General features: G+C 41.6%; 1 long non-coding RNA gene across 1 annotated transcript; it reads left to right on the top strand.

The window, feature by feature from the left end:
- Window positions 1-3,654: 3,654 nt before the first annotated feature.
- LOC106580310 (uncharacterized) lies at window positions 3,655-15,784 on the top strand. Its single transcript, XR_001322861.3, has 4 exons — window positions 3,655-4,044; window positions 10,270-10,400; window positions 15,502-15,552; window positions 15,637-15,784. It is a non-coding gene; the product is annotated as an uncharacterized LOC106580310 (long non-coding RNA).
- The last annotated feature ends 6,519 nt before the right edge of the window (window positions 15,785-22,303 follow it).

The following is a 22,303-nucleotide window of genomic DNA, read 5'->3' as shown; positions in this document are numbered from 1 at the left end:
TTTGGAGTTCGTTCCAGTCATTGGCAGCAGAGAACTGGAAGGAAAGGCGGCCAAAGAGGAATTGGCTTTGGGTGTGACCAGTGAAATATACCTGCTGGACCGTGTGCTACGGGTGGGTGCTGCTATGGTGACCAGTGAGCTGAGATAAGGCGGGGCTTTACCTATCAAAGACTTGTAGATGACCTGGAGCCAGTGGGTTTGGCGACGAATATGAAGCGAGGGCCAGCCAACGGGAGCGTACAGGTCGCAGTGGTGGGTAGTATATGGGGCTTTGGTGACAAAACATATGGCACTGTGATAGACTGCCTCCAGTTTGCTGAGTAGAGTGTTGGAGGCTATTTTGTAAATGACATCGCCGAAATCGAGGATCGGTAGGATGGTCAGTTTTACTAGGGTATGTTTGGCAGCATGAGTAAAGGAGGCTTTATTGCGAAATAGGATGCCGATTCTAGATTTAATTTTGGATTGGAGATGCTTAATGTGAGTCTGGAAGGAGAGTTCACAGTCTAACCAGAGACCTAGGTATTTGTAGTTGTCTACATATTCTAAGTCAGAACCGTCCAGAGTAATGATGCTGGACGGGCTGGCAGGTGCGGGCAGCGATCGGTTGAAGAGCATGCATTTAGTTTTACTTGCATTTAAGAGCAGTTGGAGGCCACGGAAGGAGAGTTGTATGGCATTGAAGCTCGTCTGGAGGTTAGTTAACACAGTGTCCAAAGAAGGGCCAAAAGTATACAGAATGGTGTTGTCTGCGTAGAGGTGGATCAGAAAATCACCAGCAGCAAGAGCGACATCATTGATGTATACAGAGAAGAGAATCGGCCCGAGAATTGAACCCTGTGGCACACCCATAGAGACTGCCAGAGGTCCGGACAACAGGCCCTCCGATTTGACACACTGAACTGTATCAGAGAAGTAGTTGGTGAACCAGGCGAGGCAGTCATTTGAGAAACCAAGGCTGTTGAGTCTGCCGATAAGAATGTGGTGATTGACAGAGTCGAAAGCCTTGGCCAGGTCGATGAATACGGCTGCACAGTAATGTCTCTTATCGATGGCGGTTAAGATATCGTTTAGGACCTTGAGCGTGGCTGAGGTGCACCCATGACCAGCTCTGAAACCAGACTGCATAGCGGAGAAGGTACGGTGGGATTCAAAATGGTCGGTAATTTGTTTGTTAACTTGGCTTTCGAAGACCTTAGAAAGGCAGGGTAGGATAGATATAGGTCTGTAGCAGTTTGGGTCTAGAGTGTCTCCCTCTTTGAAGAGGGGGATGACCACGGCAGCTTTCCAATCTTTGGGAATCTCAGACGATACGAAAGAGAGGTTGAACAGGCTAGTAATAGGGGTTGCAACAATTTCGGCAGATCATTTTAGAAAGAGAGGGTCGATATTGTCTAGCCCGGTTGATTTGTAGGGGTCCAGATTTTGCAGCTTTTTCAGAACATCAGCTATCTGGATTTGGGTGAAGGAGAAATAGGGGAGACTTGGGCAAGTTGCTGTGGGGGGTGCAGGGCTGTTGACCGGGGTCGGGGTAGCCAGGTGGAAAGCATGGCCAGCGTAGAAAAATGCTTATTAAAATTCTCAATTATAGTTGATTTATCGGTGGTGACATTGTTTCCTAGCCTCAGTGCAGTGGGCAGCTGGGAGGAGGTACTCTTATTCTCCATGGACTTTACAGTGTCCCAGAACTTTTTGGAGTTCGTGCTACAGGATGCAAATTTCTGTTTGAAAAAGCTAGCCTTAGCTTTCCTGACTGCCTGTGTATATTGGTTCCTAACTTCCCTGAAAAGTTGCATATCACGGGGGCTATTCGGTGCTAATGCAGTACGCCACAGGATGTTTTTGTGCTAGTCAAGGGCAGTCAGGTCTGGAGTGAACCAAGGGCTATATCTGTTCCTGGTTCTACATTTTTTGAATGGGGCATGCTCATTTAAGATGGTGAGGAAGGCACTTTTAAAGAATAACCAGGCATCCTCTACTGACGGGATGAGGTCAATATCCTTCCAGGATACCCGGGCCAGGTCGATTAGAAAGGCCTGCTTGGTGAAGTGTTTTAGGGAGCGTTTGACAGTGATGAGGGGTGGTCATTTGATCGCACACCCATTACGGATGCAGGCAATGAGGCAGTGATCACTGAGATCTTGGTTGAAGACAGCAGAGGTGTTTTTGGAGGGCAAGTTGGTTAGAATGATATCTATGAGGGTGCCCATGATTCATCACTCAAACTCTCCTGTAAGATTTAGTTATGAACATGTGCAAAACTGATTTATTTAAGATTAGAAACCATGGTTTGTGCCCTGAATGCTGATTGTCTGAAAGCAGTGGTATATCAGACCATATACCATGGGTATGACAAAAAAGTACTTTTTATTGTACTAATTGAGTTGGTAACCAGTTTATAATAGCAATAAGGCACCTCTGGGTTTGTGGTATATGGCCAATATACCACAGCTATGGGCAGTATCCAGTCACTCCCAAGTTGTGTTGTGCATAAGAACAGCCTTTCTTATGCACGACACAACTTGGGAGTGACTGGATACTGCCCATAGCTGTGGTATATTGGCCATATACCACACACCACCGTACCTTATTGCTTAATCATAGCATTCAAACGAGTTAAATCGACATCCATTTATGGAAAATTATCTGGGGAGTTTAATAAGGGCAAATTCTTTTCTCTTATATTCCATTTAATTTATTAAGTCACGTTAGCTCGCAAGAATGATTATTTTGATGGAGAACCACATTTTTATTCTTTTGTTGTTACAAGTTACGTCGATATTCCTTCTTTATTCGCTCGATAACGTTATGGAAAATGGGTTTATTGGATATAGGCGGAAGCCTTAAAACGTTAAGTTGATCGATCCCGTGGAGGGAGGAGCTGATTTTTGTAAATGACAGTAAAACATTCTTTTGATGACTATAACATGTTTCGGAACCTTCAATTCTTGAACATTTTCTCAACACTCACCCGCACAGGAAAAATTGCAGGACTAATAAACTTGGAACCAAATCAGAACTCCCGTACATACCCCTCGTGATGAAGGCAGCCAATGGCCTGCTTCTATCTACGATGTAAACACAGCCTCTTGTGAAAAGGCGAGCTGCTGTCTGATGAAGAGGAACACAAATACATACACTGAACAAAAATGTGAATGCAACATGTAAAGTGTTGGTCCCATGTTTCATGAGCTGACGTAAAAGATCCCAGAAATGTTTCATATGCAAATTAGACCAGCTTTTAAGCTTGTGCGCAGCGCTTCTAAAAATGTATTTTTCACTCAGCTCTTTAACCTGTTATGGCTAGGGGGCAGTATTTTCACGGCTGGATAAAAAACATACCCGATTTAATCTGGTTACCACTCCTACCCAGTAACTAGAATATGCATATACTTATTACATATGGATAGAAAACACTCCAAAGTTTCTAAAACTGTTTGAATGGTGTCTGTGAGTATAACAGAACTCATTTGGCAGGCAAAAACCTGACAAGGTTTCAGGCAGGAAGTGGCCTGTCTGACAAGGTGTCGTTCTTCTTGTCTCTGTTTATTGAAGAGTGAGGATCTTAGCTGTCCCGTGACACTTCCTACGGCTGCCATAGGGTCTCAGAAGGCGGCAAAAAACGGAATCGTGGCTTTGCAGGCTCTGGCTGAAAAAAAGTAGCGCGTTTGGGTAGTGGCTGGTTACAGTACTGTGAGACTCAGGCTCGTGCCCGCGTCGACCGAAAGCTTTGTTTACTTTCCTCAGTTTAGCTAAAAGGAGATTCCCGGTCGGAATATTATCGCTTTTTTACGAGAAAAATTGCATAAAAATGGATTTTAAACATCGGTTGACATGCTTCGAAGTACGGTAATGGAATATTTAGATTTTTTTTGTCACGAATTGCGCCATGCGCGCGACCCTGATTTACCATTTCAGATAGTGTCTGGGACGCACGAACAAAACGCCGCTATTCGGATATAACGATGGATTATTTTGGACCAAACCAACATTTGTTATTGAAGTAGCAGTCCTGGGAGTGCATTCTGACGAAGACAACAAAAGGTAATGAAACTTTTATAATAGTAAAGCTGATATTGGTGAGTGCTAAACTTGCCGGGTGTCTAAATAGCTAGCCCGTGATGCCTGGGCTATGTACTTAGAATATTGCAAAATGTGCTTTCACCAAAAAGCTATTTTAAAATCGGACATATCGAGTGCATAGAGGAGGTCTGTATCTATAATTCTTAAAATAATTGTTATGCTTTTTGTGAACGTTAATCGTGAGTAATTTAGTAAAATGTTAGCGAATTCTCCGGAAGTTTGCGGGGGTATGCTAGTTCTGAACGTCACATGCTAATGTAAAAAGCTGGTTTTTGATATAAATATGAACTTGATTGAACAAAACATGCATGTATTGTATAACATAATGTCCTAGGGTTGTCATCTGATGAAGATCATCAAAGGTTAGTGTTGCATTTAGCTGTCTTCTGGGTTTTTGTGACATTATATGCTAGCTTGAAAAATGGGTGTCTGATTATTTCTGGCTTGGTACTCTGCTGACATAATCTAATGTTTTGCTTTCGTTGTAAAGCCTTTTTGAAATCGGACAGTGTGGTTAGATAAAGGAGAGTCTTATCTTTAAAATGCTGTGAAATAGTCATATGTTTGAAAAATTGAAGTTTTTGTATTTTAGAGGAGTATGTATTTCGAGCCACGCCCATCATTGGATATTGGAGCAGGTGTTCCGCTAGCACGCACAGCTCCCTGCCAGACAATGTTGCAGCGCAAGGTGGAATAGGCTCTATACAGTACCAGTCAAAAGTTTGGACACACCTACTCATTCAAGGGTTTTTCTTTATTTTTACTATTTTCTACATTGTAGAATAATAGTGAAGACATCAAAACTATTAAATAACACATGGAATAATGTAGTAATAAAAAAAAAAAGTGTTAAACAAAATCAAAATATATTTTATATTTGAGATTCTTCAAAGTAGCCACCCTTTGCCTTGATGACAGCTTTTGCAGCTTTGCACACTCTTGGCATTCTGTCAACCAGCTTCATGGGGTAGTCACCTGGAATGCATTTCAATTAACAGGTGTGCCTTGTGTCATGACGTTGCCCTCTCTTTGAGTACAGGGAGCACAGTTGACCCCCTCCCCCTTGCACCATCCCCCTACCTACCTCTCCCTACCCAGGCCCAGTGAAGGCGGTCGTAAATTCCAAAGGAAATGTCCTGCCGCCTGGCCCAGTTGAGACACAGAGGGGTTTCATAGAGAGACACAGGAAATTCTTCCAACTCACAGAATTGGGGAACCAAACGACATTTATGTTCTGGAGAAGGTATAAAAGATCGGTGAAGAATCCAGCTATGAACTGGTCTGCTTGGTACAATTTTGTGATACTCAGAAGAGACAATATAGCCATATTACCATAATACTTTTTATATAATAGCCTCAGCTATGGGACTTGCATCTAAATGGTTGTATAAAATGTATTAATAAGGATAAAGCTATTTGTAATACGTTGAGATGCTATGTACTGATGTTAATGTGATAGAATGTATTTCTGTTCAAAGCTTAAATCAGTCATCGGCACGCCCCCAGGGACACAGACAGGACCAGGTGTCATGTGACAAGCCTGTTCTATGTTCACGTATAAAACCCCCACCCTGATTTACTTTCTTCAGACCAGGCCTCCACTCCATTGCGAGTTGGCCAATAGGTTTGACCATCCAATTCCTCTACTGAAAGTTAACTTCTAGACTACCGATACCGACAGAATAAGAACAAGTCTTTGATATTAATTATTAGTCTGCAGCTAAGTACTCGATATCATCGAACGCGAAGACCGACGAAACATCCATTCTATAACGACATTAATGAATGTCGCTTTGAAAGATCCATTCTAACAGAGAGAGAGAACGCGGACAAAACTCTCCAACAGAACAGAACTCTCCAACAAGGATCCCGACACACACTGAGCGTAAATATATATTGATTGCAATTGTTCCCGAATGAGTGAGCGTTCATGTGCAAAGGATTAGCATATCAATTGTTAATATTAATGAACTGTGTGTGCCTTCTCAGCTGCCCTTTATGACCCTTTGTTTTAACAAGACACCAGCCATGCCTGTTTAGCCCACTAGGGCACATTACTCTACCAATTCTTTGTGACGATAATTACTGTTTGTATGCTTTCTGTGAATTACTTAGTTTAGTAAATAAATGATTTTAAGACAATTGATGTATGGATGACTTTAGTAAAGGCTGGATTTGTGCAGATACAACAATTTACGACGTTTGGAATGAGACTGGACGTGACCATTTAAACCAGAAGATAATCGGCCTATACTATTATATAATATAATATATAATGTTATAATATAGGAAAGTTATATTACGAAAATTATAACTTTGTAATCTGAATATTTTCCCTGGTGCCCCGATCTCCTAGTTAATTACAGTTAAACGATTAATCAGTTTAATCGCATAATAATAATTACAGGGAGTTAATTGATAAACATGTCTTCAGTTTAATGGTGCCCAAAGACACGACACTTGTTAAAAGTTAATTTGTGGAATTTATTTCCTTCTTAATGCGTTTGAGACGGTCAGTTGTGTTGTAACAAGGTAGGGGTGGTATACAGAACATAGCCTTATTTGGTAAAAGACCAAGTCCATATTATCACAAGAACAGCGCAAATAAGCAAAGAGAAACGACAGTCCATCATTACTTTAAGGCATGAAGGTCAGTCAACACGGAAAATTTCAAGAACTTTTCAAGTGCAGTCGCAAAAACCATGAAGCGCTATGATGAAACTGGCTCTCATGAGGACCACCACTGGAAAGGAAGACGCAGAGTTAACTCTGCTGCAGAGGATAAGTTCATTACAGTTACCAGCCTCAGAAATTGCAGCCCAAATAAATGCTTCACAGAGTTCAGGTAACAGACACATCTCAACATCAACTGTTCAGAGGAGACTGTGAAATCAGGCCTTCATGGTCGAATTGCTGCAAAGAAACCACGACTAAAAAGGACACCAATAACAATAACAAGAGACTTGCTTGGGCCAAGAAACATGAGCAATGGACATTAGACCAGTTGAAATCTGTCCTTTGGTCTGATGAGTCCAAATCTGAGATTTTTTGTTCCAACAGCCGTGTATTTGTGAGACGCAGAGTAGGTGAACGGATGATCTCCGCATGTGTGGTTCCCACCGTGAAGCATGGAGGAGGAGGTGTTATGGTATGTGGGTGCTTTGCTGGTAACACCGTCTGTGATTTATTTACAATTCAATTCAAGGCACACTTAACCAGCATGGCTACCACAGCATTCTGCAGCGATACACCATCCCATCTGGTTTGCACTTAGTGGGACTATCATTTGTTTTTCAACAGGACAATGACCCAACACACCTCTAGGTTGAATAAGGGCTATTTGACCAAGAAGGAGAGTGATGGAGTGCTGCATCAGATGACCTGGCCTCCACAATCACCCGACCTCAACCCAATTGAGATGGTTTGGGATGAGTTGGACCGCAGAGTGAAGGAAAATCAGCCAACAAGTGCTCAGCATATATGGTAACTCCTTCAAGACTGTTTGAAAAGTATTCCAGGTGAAACTGGTTAAGAGAATGCCAAGAGTGTGCAAAGCTGTTATGAAGGCAAAGGGTGGCAACTTTGAAGAACCTAAAATATAAAATATATTTTGATTTGTTTAACACATTTTTGGTTACTACATGATTCCATGTGTTATTTAATAGTTTGGATTTTGTAATGGAATTTTACTGTTTGTGCTTTTCTTATAACTAATTTCTGTGTTCTATTTATGTGCTGTTCTATAAACTAATTTCTGTGGCTGACTGAACAAATCCTCACTATCAGTAGCTGCAATTTTGCAGTGCGCCCAGCCCGAACGAAAGATCTCAGTTTCTAGGTCTGAGCTTAGAGAGAAGAAGCCTTGTGAGGTATTGGTCTGTCAAGTTATAAACCAGTATTGGTCGGTCACATGAATGAAATAAAACATTAATGATGCTAAATCATGCAAATATAACTTGTCTGTGTATAGCCGTATATAAGACAACTGTGGGACTGCCCAGGGAGAGCTGTACTATGGTGCATTGAGTTGGTTGGAACCTCTCCAGCATGCCGACAAATAAAGGATGATCATTTAAGATTGACTTCGAGTGTCCCTGTGTAAGAATTTCCACGACAATATCTTCACTATTATTCTACAATTTAGAAAATAGTAGAAATAAAGAAAACCCTTCAATGCGTAGGTGTGTCCAAACTTTTGACTGGCACTGTACACTGAACAAAAATATAAATTCAACATGTAAAGTGTTGCTCCCATGTTTCATGAGCTGAAATAAAAAAATGCTGAACATTTCCATATGCACAAAAAGCTTATTTCTCTCAAATTGGTACACAAATTTGTTTACATCCCTGTTAGTGAGCATTTCTCCTTTGCCAAGATAATCCATCCACCTGACAGGTGTGGCATATCAAGAAGCTGATTAAACCGCATGATTATTACACAGGTGCACCTTGTGCTGGTGACAATAAAAGGCCACTCGAAAATACTGTGGGACCAAGTCACTATTATTCGAGTCACAAGCAAGTCTCCTTTGCCAACATAAACCATCCACCTGACAGGTGTGGCATATCAAGAAGCTGATTAAACAGCATGATCATTGCGTGATGCCCAATTGATGGTGATTAATATTCCTGATTAAACCATTTTGGGATCTGCATATTCATTTATGGCAATCCCATCTCCCTACAATTTGACATTTGTGCTGCACCCGGTCATATAGCTGTACAGCAAATCAACAATTTGTTCGCTAGATCAAAGGTTTTCAAACTTTTTGACAAGCTAACCCCAAAAAGGTGTGGTTCAAAGCCTGCAAACCCCATGCACAAATATGCACGTGTACACAGAGCGAACACGTGCACACAAACACAGCAAATGTAGCCTGTCATTACCACCATAAACGGTGATGCATTTTCAAAACACATGATACAGAAATAAACTGAGTTTTACACCTGCATTTTGGGCTGAAAATCATTCATGTTAACAGTCAATATCAACTAGGGATATGTCACATTGTTACTTCTCTGGAGTACGGAGAAGGCAGGATTATATCTCCTACTTGTATGCAGTGGGAGGTTGCAGGACTGAATGGAAGGCATGATCTGTCTGTAGCCTTTTTATACCTCACAAATATCTTAATTCGCCAGAATATGTTACAACTTTATCCTATAAGTATTGAAGGTTACAATAAAGCTATCTTTAGACATTTACTATTTGTTTTATTTAACCTTTATTTAACTAGGCAAGTCAGTTAAGAACAAATTCTTATTTACAATGACAGCCAACCCTAGCCAAACCCTAACCGGGACGACGCTGGGCCAATTGTGCGACACCCAATGGCACTCCCAATCACGGCCGGTTGTGATACAGCGTGGCATCGAACCAGGGTCTGTAGTGACGCCTCTAGCACTGAGATGCAGTGCCTTAGACTGCTGCGCCTCTCGGGAGCCCGACATAGCCAGTACCACCATTGCGGTACGCTATATAATTATAACTAGTGGCGACCTGTCATTCAGGGCTGTTACAGCCAAATTTAAGGGTAGAGCTCGAAAATTCAAGCCCCTTGGGTGCTGCCATAGAGTTACATTAGAAGTGCCCATCCAAGAAGGCTCAAGGTCATTGGCCACAGATCAAATGACATCAAATCTCGTTATATCTACAGTAGCTTTGACTGGACTGATCATGTCAACATCATACTTTCAAAATCTTAGCTAGGCCAGCAGTCATGAATCAGGTCGACAATCTATTGGCAAATCCTTTTTAGTCCTTGTCATATGAAGAGAAATAATGAAGAGAAATTATAGATAAAACGCATCGGTGCATATCGGCCATTGGACATTAACATTACACAACAAGTGTAAGGAATCAGTGGCTAACTGCAAGCACTGCAAAGCAATCACTAACCTGCTATTCAGTGGAGTGGGTGTGTGGTCCCAAGTCTGGGTTTAAGGGTCTCTTCCAAGCTTAAATGGATAAACATTCAATACTGGCCATGCTGTCAATCCAGCATGACTTCTACCACGTTCCAAACAACTGGATACTCGGAACTGGGAAATCTGATTTCAGTGAGTTATACATTTTCAACAGTCATCCAACTAGGAATTGCAAGTCAGGAACTTGGGCCTCTTTCTAGAGCTCCAACGTGAAGATCACTGACGTCATCATGATTCAACTTTTTTCTTCTTCTCCAGAGTTCCCAGTTTTCCTGAAAGCGCCATAAATACAGAAATTGCCAGACTTTGATGACTAAGTTTGATGACAGTATTTGCCCACGAAGGACCGCCGCGCCACATTCCTGTTCAAGTGAGCACAGAACAACAAGGTGAGTCCAAAAATGTATTGTATGCTGCTGCATAAATTATGTAATATGCCAGGGAGATATGTATATTGTAGCTAGGAAAGTAATACTTAGCGTACGTTGTGTAGTACGATGTTAGTAGCCCATGTGCCTCTAATCCTAACCCTAATCATTTGGTCCCTTTTCCCCTCTTAATTTTGCATACTGTTCTGAGTTGGTGGTGCACATGTAGCCTATAGCCTGTTTTAGAAAAATGTAATCATTGAATATTGTAAGAGCTTTCATTGTCTGCTTATATGCCCCCTTTATTTATCCTACGGTTCTGACTTGATGTACAGGGAGAATACTGTAAGAACGGCCCATGTTCTGAATTCTGTCACTGTACATTTCAAAAGTGCTAAACAAATAGTTTTTTTATTTAACTTGGCAAGTCAGTGAAGAACAAATTCTTATTTACAAAGACAGCCTACAGGGTAACAGTGGGTTAACTGCCTTGTTCAGGGGCAGAACGACAGAGTTTTACCTTGTCAGCTGGGGGATTCGATCCAGCAACCTTTCGGTTACTGGCACAATGCTCTAACCATTAGGCTACCTGCCGCCTGAGTTATATTGACGAATTATATTGACTACGTCCGAACTAGCTCGTGCAATGTCTTGATCATAATTACGGATTGCCTCTTATCCGTTCGTTGTCCCCTTATGCCATAGCTTATACATCTCAATTGTCAGTAGAAACCACATTTGTTTAAGCAAGTATCAGCCATATCAGCTGTTTTTTTTTAAAAGGCAGTAAATTAGGCTGAATGAACTGTTTCCCTGACAGATAGCCAGGTGTAGCAGTGGTAAGATGTTGGGACTCTGCTGTTGGGACAGCTTTATGTCGGCCCTAACAATTTGTGGGCACCGTTTGTCACCGTTATAGTGCCATTAATTTATTGTTTAGTGTTGTGACTTTGCTGGCATGCATCAAACATTTTATTCATATATATATAAAATGTATAATATTTTGCCCCACCAAGATTTACATGATAAAATCACCACTGGACTATTTGCAAATAGGCCATTGCCATATATGGATCTATGCCATTTACTTTGAAGTGGACTGTATTTACAGCATGAGTGGTCGTGGGTAGATGCACTTGTTTTGAGATCAAAGCGAGAACTGCATGTAGCCACGTGTGCACATTTTGTTCAAATCCTTTGCTAGTTTGAGTTTTTAGCCCAGTTATAGATCATTTGTAGTCAGCAATAGGGGAGTTGCTTCCTACAAGAGCACAAAACATGTACATTTCCAGGTATCTTTGAAAAGCGAGTCAGGTAAAGAGCTTTTTGTCTTAAAGGGGCAGCGTTGTATTTTGAGACTGGCTACTTAAATTATTCAAGCCTATTGGCAGAGGGTAGCATAATTTGTCTGATTCTCTAATAATGGTATGGGAATAATAACGCATTTTATTTTGTAAAGTGGTTTCTTGCATCAAACACCACAACAACATTTTCAGTCACCTCCTTTTTTGAAGGACACCCTGCATGTTTTTTTCAAAAGTTGTATTGGAATGTATGCCTACATTGAACACCACACGTCTGCTACTGTAGGCTGAATGATAGAACAGCTATTTCTATGTTATAAAGTTCTGACCCCATTACTTTTTCTATATTTTGTTAGGTTACAGCCTTATTCTAAAATATACTTTTTTTTTTTCTTTACTCAGTACTTTATTGAAGCACCTTTGCAGGAATTACAGCCTAGTGTCTTTTTGGGTATGATGCTACAAGCTTGGCACACCTGTATTTTCGGAGTTTCTCCCATTCTTCTCTGCAGATTCTCTCAAGCTCTGTCAGGTTGGATGGGGAGTGTTGCTGCACAGCTATTTTCAGGTCTCTCCAGAGGTGTTCGATCGGGTTCAAGTCCGGGCTCTGGCTGGGCCACTTAAGGACATTCAGAGACTTGTCCCGAAGCCACTACTGCGTTGCCTTGGCTGTGTGGTTAGGGTCACTGTCCTGTTGGAAGGTGAACCTTCACCCCAGTCTGAGGTCCTGAGCGCTCAGGAGCAGGTTTTCATCAAGGAGCTCTCTGTACTTCGCTCCGTTCATCTTTCCCTCGATCCTGACTAGTCTCCCAGTCCCTGCTGCTGAAAAACACCACCACAGCACGATGCTGCCACCACCGTGCTTCCCCGTAAGGATGGTGCCACATTTCCTCCAGACGTGACGCTTGGCATTCAGGCCAAAGAGTACAATCTTGGTTTCATCAGACCAGAGAATCTTGTTTCTCATGGCGTGAAAGTCTTTAGGTGCCTTTTGACAAACTCCAAGTGGGCTGTCATGTGCCTTTTACTGAAGAGTGGCTTCCATCTGGCCACTCTACCATAAAGACCTGATTGGTGGAGTGCTGCAGAGATGGTTGTCCTTCTGAAAGTTTCTCCCATCTCCACAGAGGAAATCTGGAGCTCTGGCAGAGTGACCATCGGGTTCTTGGTCACCTGCCTGACCAAGGCCTGACCAAGGCCCTTCTCCCCCGATTGCTCAGTTTGGCCGGGCGGCCAGCTCTAGGAAGAATCTTGGTGGTACCAAGCTTCTTCCATTTAAGAATGATGGAGGCCACTGTGTTCTTGGTGACCTTCAATGCTGCAGAAATGTTTTGGTACCCTTCCCCAAATGTGTGCGTCAGCACAATCCTGTCTCTGAGCTCTACAGACAATTCCTTCGACCTCATTGTTTAGTTTTTGCTCTGACATGCACTGTCAACTGTGGGACCTTATATAGACAGGTGTGTGCCTTTCCAAATCATGTCCAATCAATTGAATTCACCACATGTGGACTCCAATCAAGTTGTAGAAACATCTCAAGGATGATCAATGGAAACAGGGTGGACCTGTGCTCAATTTCAAGGCTCATAGTAAATGGTGTAAATACTTAAGTAATTCTGTTTTTTAAACATTGGCAAAACATTTCTAAAAAATTGTTTTCTGTCATTGTGGGTTATTGTGTTTAGATTGCTGAGGATTAAAAAAAAATCCATTTTAGAATAAGGCTGTAACGTAACAAAATGTGGAAAAAGTGAAGGGGTCTGAGTACATTCCAAAAGGCACTGTACACACACACACACACACACACACACACACATACATACATACATACATACATACATACATACATACATACATACATACATACATACATACACAGTTAATCCTAGTAAAAATTCCCTGTCTTAGGTCAGTTAGGATCACCACTTTATTTTAAACACTCAATTAGTATTTTGTAGCATTGCCTTTAAATTGTTTAACTTGGGTCAAACATTTTGGGTACCCTTCCACAATCTTCCCACAATAAGTTGGGTGAATTTTGGCCCATTCCTCCTGACAGAGCTGGTGGAACTGAGTCAGGTTTGTAGGCCTTCTTGCTTGCACACGCTTTTTTAGTTCTGCCCACAAATTGTCTATAGGATTGAGGTCAGGGCTTTGTGATGGCCACTCCAATAGCTTGACTTTGTTGTCCTTAAGCCATTTTGCTACAACTTTGGAAGTATGCTTGGGGTTATTGTCCATTTGGAAGACCCATTTGCAACCAAGCTTTAACTTCCTGACTGGTGTCTTGAGTTGTTGCTTCAATATATGCACATCATTTTCCTGCCATCTATTTAGTGAAGTGCACCAGTCCCTCCTGCAGCAAAGCACCCACACAACATGATGCTGCCACCCCCGTGGATATAGATACTTTTGTACCGGTTTCCTCCAGCATCTTCACAAGGTCCTTTGCTGTTGTTCTGGGATTGATTTACACTTTTTGCACCAATGTACGTTCATCTCTAGGAGACAGAACATGCCTCCTTCCTGAGCGCTATGACGGCTGTGTGGTTCCAAGCTGTTTATACTTGTGCACTATTGTTTGTACAGATGAATGTGGTACCTTTAGGTGTTTGGAAATTGCTCCCAAGGATGAACCAGACTTGTGGAGGTCTACAATTTTTTTCTGAGGTCTTGGCTGATTTCTTTTGATTTTCTCATGACGTCAAGCAAAGAGACAACGAGTTTGAAGGTAGGCCTTGAAATATATCCACAGGTCCACCTCCAATTGACTCAAATGATGTCAATTAGCCTATCAGAAGCTTCTAAAGCCATGACATTTTCCAAGCTGTTTAAAGGCACAGTCAACTTAGTGTATGTAAACTTCTGACCCACTGGAATTGTGATACAGTGAATTATAAGTGAAATAATCTGTCTGTAAACAATTGTTGGAAAAATGACTTGTGTCATGCACAAAGTAGATGTCCTAACCGACTTGTCAAAACTATAGTTTGTTAACAAGAAATTTGTGGAGTGGTTGAAAAACAAGTTTTAATGACTCCAACCTAAGTGTATGTTAACTTCCGACTTCAACTGTACATACATAGAGTTAACAGGTAACTCTTTATCCACAATATAGCAGGGGGTGTTAAGCCATAACACATGTGTTTTTCCGGCAACAGACTATGATCGATAATGTCAAAAGCCGCACTGAAGTCTAACAAAATCCCCACAATCTGTTTTTCATGAATTTCTCTCAGCCAATTGGCAGTCATTTCTGTAAGTGCTGTGCTTGTTTAATGTCCTTCTCTATAAGCGTGCTGAATGTCTGTTGTCAATGTGTTTACTGTAAAATAGCATTGTATCTGATCAAACACCATTTTTTCCAAAAATGTACTAAGGGTTGGTAACAGGCTGATTGGTTGGCTATTTGAGCCAGTAAAGAGGGGGGGGGGGGGGGGGGGGGCGGGGCAGGTAGCCAAGTGGTTAGAGCGTTGGACTAGTAACCGAAAGGTTGCAAGATTAAATCCCTGAGCTGACAAGGTAAAAATCTGTCATTCTGCCCCTGAACAAGACAGTTAACCCACTGTTCCTAGGCCGTCATTGAAAATAAGAATTTGTTCTTAACTGACTTGCCTAATTAAATAAAGGTAAAATAAAAAAGGGGCTTTACTATTCTTAGGTAGGGGAATAACTTTTGCCTCCCGCCAGGCCTGAGGGGACACACTTTCTAGTCGACTTAAATTAAAGATATGGCAAGTGAGTTATTAGCTAGCTAATGGAGAGTACACCTGTGAATCCAGTAGGCGTTATTAACCATGTTAATTTTCTTATCCCAGGTGGCCAGGGTAACAACATGGGAGCCTGTACTGGTGAACCAGCTACCCCCAGTGAGTATACGTTCTTAATCAAATGGCAATACTATGTGACTGACTCATTGATCATTTCACAAAGCTGTCACATTCTTCTTACAGCCGAGCCAAGTCCCTGCAGACCTCGTTGACAAATTTGAGAGACTAGCCTTGGTGGACTTCCGCAACCAGGAGGGATTGGCCTGTCTGGAGAAAGCCATCCGATTTGCAGATCAGCTCCATGTTGTAGACACAGAGGGGGTTGACCCAAAGGATTCAGTTCTGGAGGACAGGTTAGAGACCCAGGCCAGGCAGATCCAGAAGTAACCCCTAGCCCTTCATTGTTTGCATAGCTGACAGAATCAGGTAGTGATAAGCCATTGGAAGTTTCCATTGGAAGGTTTCTGGAGCATTCACGTTGCTTACCGCCCTATCCATTCCCTTCAGATCTACAAATACTGATTGGGCTAGGGGTCATTTTTAGACATGGCCCCAAGTGTTGCCTACCTAAACTTAAGGTCACTTGATTAGTCTCACAGATGATTGAAAAGCAGAAGCTGCTGATCCATAGGTAACCGCCCAGTCCCCATATCCCTTTTTCCCAGAGCTGAAGATCCAAATCATTTACTGCACATGTGTTTCTTTACCTCAACTTTACACACATTTTTGTGGTCCCCTCCCCTCACATTTTTGATTGTCAAACCTGAATGATAATTCTTCAAGATTTACAGGTGAAACGTCCATGCAGCATCTGCATACCAACCATTTGATCTCAGTCAGTTCCATTGGGATATGCTTTTAGATCAGAGTTATACATTGTTTTGAATTATGTAGTGAGTGAATGTTTTAGCAGATGGTGTTAAATTGTAGCATAGCCTACCAGTGTTTAGTTTCAATCAAAACACATTTTGCCTAGTGGCATGCGTTGTTCTGTTTTGGCCACATGAGAGAAAAACGTGACCATTCGCACAATCATCCTAAAATCTCATAAGAAATTAGATGTTTTTTGTCTAACAGTAACGTTATACTATACTAGGTTATGTTATGTAGAATACGATCATTGCGATCTTGCAGACAGTGATTCATCTTTGATCTAACTTTATTAAACAAGCACCATTCGCCACAGTAGCCAGCCTGTTCTTTACTAGTAGAGCAGAGACGGTGTGTAAAGTAGAGAATCCCGCACGTGCAGCAGATAGCCTAGCGGTTAAGAGCATTGGGCCAATAACCGAAAGGTCGCCGGTTTGACTCCCCGAGCCAACTAGGTGAAGAAATCTGCTGATTTGCCCCTGAGCAATGCACTTAACCCAAATTGGTCCTGTAAGTAACTCTGGATAAGAGCGTCTGCTAAATGACTAACAAATAAAAAGATGCATAGAAGCTTCGGGAGCTTAGCTGGCAAAAAGAGCGGTCCAGAAAAGTTGGATCTCCAGCCCTACCATTATTGAAAACCCTCTCCGGTTGTTTATTGGGGCATCCGCAGGTATAAACTGTATACCCACTTTTTTTCCGTTTTTTTCCCCCCAGTGAGCATTGCGTATACTCACTTCTTAATCCCTACTGATGCGGAAGCGTATCAAAGTAGTGTAGTGGAGGTATACGACTAATCAATTATGTAGTACAATAGAGAAATCATGCACAAAGTAGCCTACACAATCGGCAAAGCACGTGAAATTAATTCACATGTGCGCCGCACACAACCTAGTTTCAACAGAATAACATCTACAGGCAGCAAGCGTGTGCAGTGCACGACTAGTTTTGGCATGGAGCAGCTCACAGAAGAATGGCATTGGTAGCCGGTAGGGTCGGAAATACTTTTCAACTTATATCTACCAGTAAATGATAACTAAGCCAATAATGGGTAGGCAAACCAGGTATTGAAAAGGTTAGTCCGAAGTGTTGGTTGTTAGGCTATTTGTGATGTGCAATTGTCATCATGTGCTGTTTGCATCAGGGGCTAGACATGGAAGGGCCTGGGAGGGGAGCCAGGCCTTCACAGGCCCACCCAATGAGATTGATGTGGTTTAAGCATTGTTATTGAAAAAAAAAAAGTGCTTTACAGCTTGAAAATTTGAAAAATCTATAGGAAGACTCATAAAAAAACATAGGAAAATAGGATTTTTTTTTACACAGGGTGCCTTTCCTTCGCAGGGTGGGTCGTTTGGGAACTTTTGGACAAAATGAGTTTACCCACTTCTCCAGGCACCACTATTTTATTTCTATTTATTTAACCTTTGCATAGGGCCTATGTAAAGACAGCAGTCACACACAGCATGATGTTAACGGATAAGCAGTCCACAAACTCTGACATAATAAGCCAGTAGGTCCCAATCATAAGAATACAAAAACACAACCATTAAGCATCTCCCAATTCAAATGGACAACTATTACTTCCTATTGCAAAACACATTTCACGTTTAGCACACAAAGTAACCGGTGACCTAAAAGTTTAAATTGGAACTGACAGCATTTTAAGTACTTTGCAGATATGAAACAGACAATCATAAAATAATAAATATCCAGTTTATGCTAAATAGGTTCTATTTGACTCAACATTCCACGACGTACACTAAGTCATTGTTGGCAGAATATATGGATGCAGTTCAATGGATTACATTTACATTTTAGTCATTTAGCAGACGCTCTTATCCAGAGCGACTTACAGTAGTGAATGCATACATTTCATAATTCTTATTTTTTTTTGTACTGGCCCCCCGTGGGAATCGAACTCACAACCCTGGTGTTGCAAACACCATGCTCTACCAACTGATATATATATATATATATAGTACAATAGAGATATATATATATATAGTACAATAGAGATATATATATATATATATATATATATATATATATATATATGAGAGAGAGCGAGAGAGAGACTGCTCTAACCTTTAATAATGAACTGTAATGACTCCAATGCTTGTCGTATTGGTGCTGCCCCGAGTGCTGGCGAGGCCAGTCTGGGCTCCTGTGATGCTCCAACTACAAGAGGAAGAGGCAGCACTGGTGCTGGTGATGGCACTTTCTCCTCCCTCTTCTGCTCTGGCATCTTCCCCTCCTTCTGTTGCTGCAGCATGATTCATATAATTACCATTTTTTTGGTATTCCAATTTCTTTTGCTATCAGGTTGTAAATCACAGCTGACCTGGTACATTGTTGCCTCCATTCGGGATTCACTGTTTCAGTTTCAATTACTCAATATTCTGGAAAAAATTGATGAATGTAACTAAGGCTGGGAATGTCAATAAAATCAAACTATCAAGTGCAATGATTATAAGTCAGTCATAATGTGGCTAATAGGCTAGCGTATATATTTATGTACCAAGCTAAAAACACGGCGCCTAACGTTAGCTTGATAGCTAGCTGCATGTCATGCCAATGGAGGAGTGGGTGAGTGACTGACTATTCCCCCTCATATCGTTTTTCAGTGGCTATAAACAACTAGAGATGCAGGTGTCATTTGGTTAGTTATCAAGAACGTGAACGACTGTTATCCACTTAGCATATCTCTTGCGTTTGCAAATTCACTCTGGCTATCTACTCCGATTTTAGAGCACTCATCTGAGTGTGCCTGAGCTCAGAACAACTGAAGCATTTACTAACGCTCAACACCTGCTGAATATGACAGGTGTCAGTAAACATAGACAAAGTAATAGCTAGTCAAGAACGCTCTAGCTAACATGTAAACAGCCTAACCAGCTCTGCTATGGCGAGTAAAATGGTCAGAGTGAGGTGTTCTCTCATGTGCCTGGAAGTAGCAAGCTAGCCAACTTTATCCAGTTAGCTTGGGTGGGGCAAGCATGCTTTGGCACGCAAGCTGCAGAAGGACGAGGAGGCTACAATTCCCCATCGTTTATCAGTGCAATTTTGATGGCCAACTAGCTGAAAAAGTTTGAGGGTTTATCTAATGTTCCTTCGTTAGATTTCAGCTCATCTTGCTCTGGCTAGCATTAGTAGTTGATCTTGTTGTTGATGTGCACAACTGAGGGAGAGAGCCTACCATTGCATGGATGCTTGATCAATAGGACTGTAAAGTTCCTGAATGTAAGAGGACTCCCGTGGTGTTTACATATTTTCAGAAATCCATTCAGGTGTATTTTTTGGCTTTCGGCCACAAAATCTAAAGTAACGCTGTTGCAACTGCCTATAAACACACAGTCCAGGTCAAAGTGAATGATGGCAGGGCCGAGTGGCAAATGGCTTGTTTGTATAAAGGCCTGCTGTAGTTCTGATTGGCTATAGCGCAGCGGTCTGTGTAGGCTCTGGTCCTGGACAAGACGGATGTTTTTATTCGGTTTTATTTACTGCAGAGGCTATTACTTTTCCAAACGCATGGCCGCTTTCACACTATATTGCTATATAATTTTCACAAATGCCTTAGTATACGTAATTGCCAAACGTTAAAAAAATATATATGAAAATGACCATATCTTAGTGGTCGCTTGTCAGAAAATGTTTAGAAGTGTCATTCTTCCTGGGGGTGTATACGAACAGATTTTAATAAGATTTCATGTTGCCAAAATGCTGTCAGTTCCACTTTAAACGCAACAATGTTTCACACACAAGTTATTTTCAAAGACATGGCTAACAACAGCAAGTGCGCTGCAACAAACACAGTTCCACTCACCAGCTGATTATTTTCTTGAAAAGGTAGAAGCTAACAAATTAGCATCAACGTCCTATTTGATAACACCTGCGGCAGCCGCTGCAAACTAGCCGACAACAAAAGCTAGGTAGCTAGCTAGACCGTTGCAAAAATACTGTTCGCTTTTGCTCAGTGACCGGTTGGCCACAGATAGAACAATGACAGATATTTAACTGAATGTAAACTCAGCAAAAAAAGAAACGTCCTCTCATTGTCAACTGCGTTTATTTTCAGCAAACTTAACGTGTGTAAATATTTGCATGAATGTAACAAGATTCAACAACTGAGACATAAACTGAACAAGTTCCACAGACATGTAACTAACAGAAATGGAATAATGGGTCAAAATCCAAAGTAACAGTCAGTATCTGGTGTGGCCAGTCCAGCCTCTCTCAGCCTATTGCGGACAGTCTGAGCACTGATGGAGGGATAGTGCGTTCCTGGTGTAACTCGGGCAGTTGTTGTTACACGTGGTCTGCCACTGCGAGGACGATCAGCTGTCCGTCCTGTAGCGCTGTCTTAGGCGTCTCACAGTACAGACACTGCAATTTATTGCCCTGGCCACATCTGCAGTCCTCATGCCTCCTTGCAGCATGCCTAAGACACGTTCACACAAATGAACAGGGACCCTGGGCATCTTTCTTTTGGTGTTTTTCAGAGTCAGTGGAAAGGCCTCTTTAGTGTCCTAAGTTTATAACTGTGACCTTAATGACCTACCGTCTGTAAGCTGTTAGTGTCTTAACGACCGTTCCACAGGTGCAAGTACATTAATTGTTTATGGTTCATGGAACAAGTGGCAGGTAGCCTAGTGGTTAGAGTGTTGGACTAGTAACCGAAAGGTTGCAAGATCGAATCACCAAGGTAAAAATCTGTCGTTCTGCCCCTGAACAAAGTAGTAAACCCACTGTTCCTAGGCTGTCATTGAAAATAATTTGTTCTTAACTGACTTGCCTAGTTTAAAAAAAGCAATGGGAAACAGTATTAAACACTTTACAATGAAGATCTGTGAAGGTATTTTGATTTTAACGATTTATCTTTGAAAGACAGGGTCCTGAAAAGGGGATGTTTCTTTTTTTTGCTGAGTTTATAAATGTGAAGCATCTGGTTGGCTTTTCCACTCACTACCAAATATGGCACTGGCGGGCAGTGGGAGAAGATGGAACTAGGTGTATTTTAGCTGACATTCTGCAAATTCTCATCCAGTAAACATTTGATCTCAATAGTTTTCTGTTCCCAAAACTAGAATGTTATGAACAGAGTGGATAAAATTGTAGACTTTACCCTTCGTAAAAATGTGAAAACTTTTGCGCACTTCAGAATATGCAGCGCGTGCTTGTTCTGCCCACTATGGCTCATTTGTTCCCAGTGGAAACGACAAGCCGTGGTCTCTTGGTTTAGTGATAGAGTTTCCATAAGTTTAAGTAAAAACCGTCCCATCCATTAAGTCAAAAAGCTTTATCTTGCTTATGATGGCCTAGCTCCTGGCTGACTGAGCTAGCTAGATTTATCTCCCCAGACCAACAAAGGAAAAATCCTGATTTTTCGCTTCATGGTTAACACTTTCCAACAAAAACTGAAGATGTTAAATCAGAACATCATTGAAAATAATATTTTATGAATCCTTAGCCCTTCTCTGAAGGCGCATTGTTCCCCACTGTGTTTGGGTTAGTAAATTTGTAGTGGCTTTATTTTCCCTCAGCATGCAATTTTTCACCATTTTGAATGTCTAGAGAATCCATATGTTGTTCTGAAAAATTAACACAGAAATACTGGCCATGTTGATTTGACAAAATTTCAAACAGTCTTGAATTGGACTCAGTGTCGGGCCCCCTTGTCCCCCTCCTGGTCTCGGGCCCCACTCGGTATTGCCCCGAAATAGATAGAGAAACTGTTTGTCCAACCATAAAGAGGGTCAGGGCTTGGCTTCATTGCGCCTCCAAACCAGAAACTGAAGCGAAACATCATCCAGAGTTGTGGATATTTGTTTACTCCCTTGTATGCACTATGAACATTGTTTATGTACAGTATCATTATGTTGAAAAAGCAGAAATCCATAACTCCCAATGGTACATATGCTTCAAGGACTTGAGGCCACTAATGGATGAAAAATGAATGCATTGCGAAACTAAAACAAACATT

The sequence above is a fragment of the Salmo salar genome, chromosome 20 (assembly GCF_965601325.2).
Source record: "Salmo salar chromosome 20, fSalSal1, whole genome shotgun sequence".
NCBI classification, from domain to species: Eukaryota; Metazoa; Chordata; class Actinopteri; order Salmoniformes; family Salmonidae; genus Salmo; species Salmo salar.
Note: the sequence above shows the minus strand (reverse complement) of the source record. Positions and strands in the feature narration are given on the sequence as shown.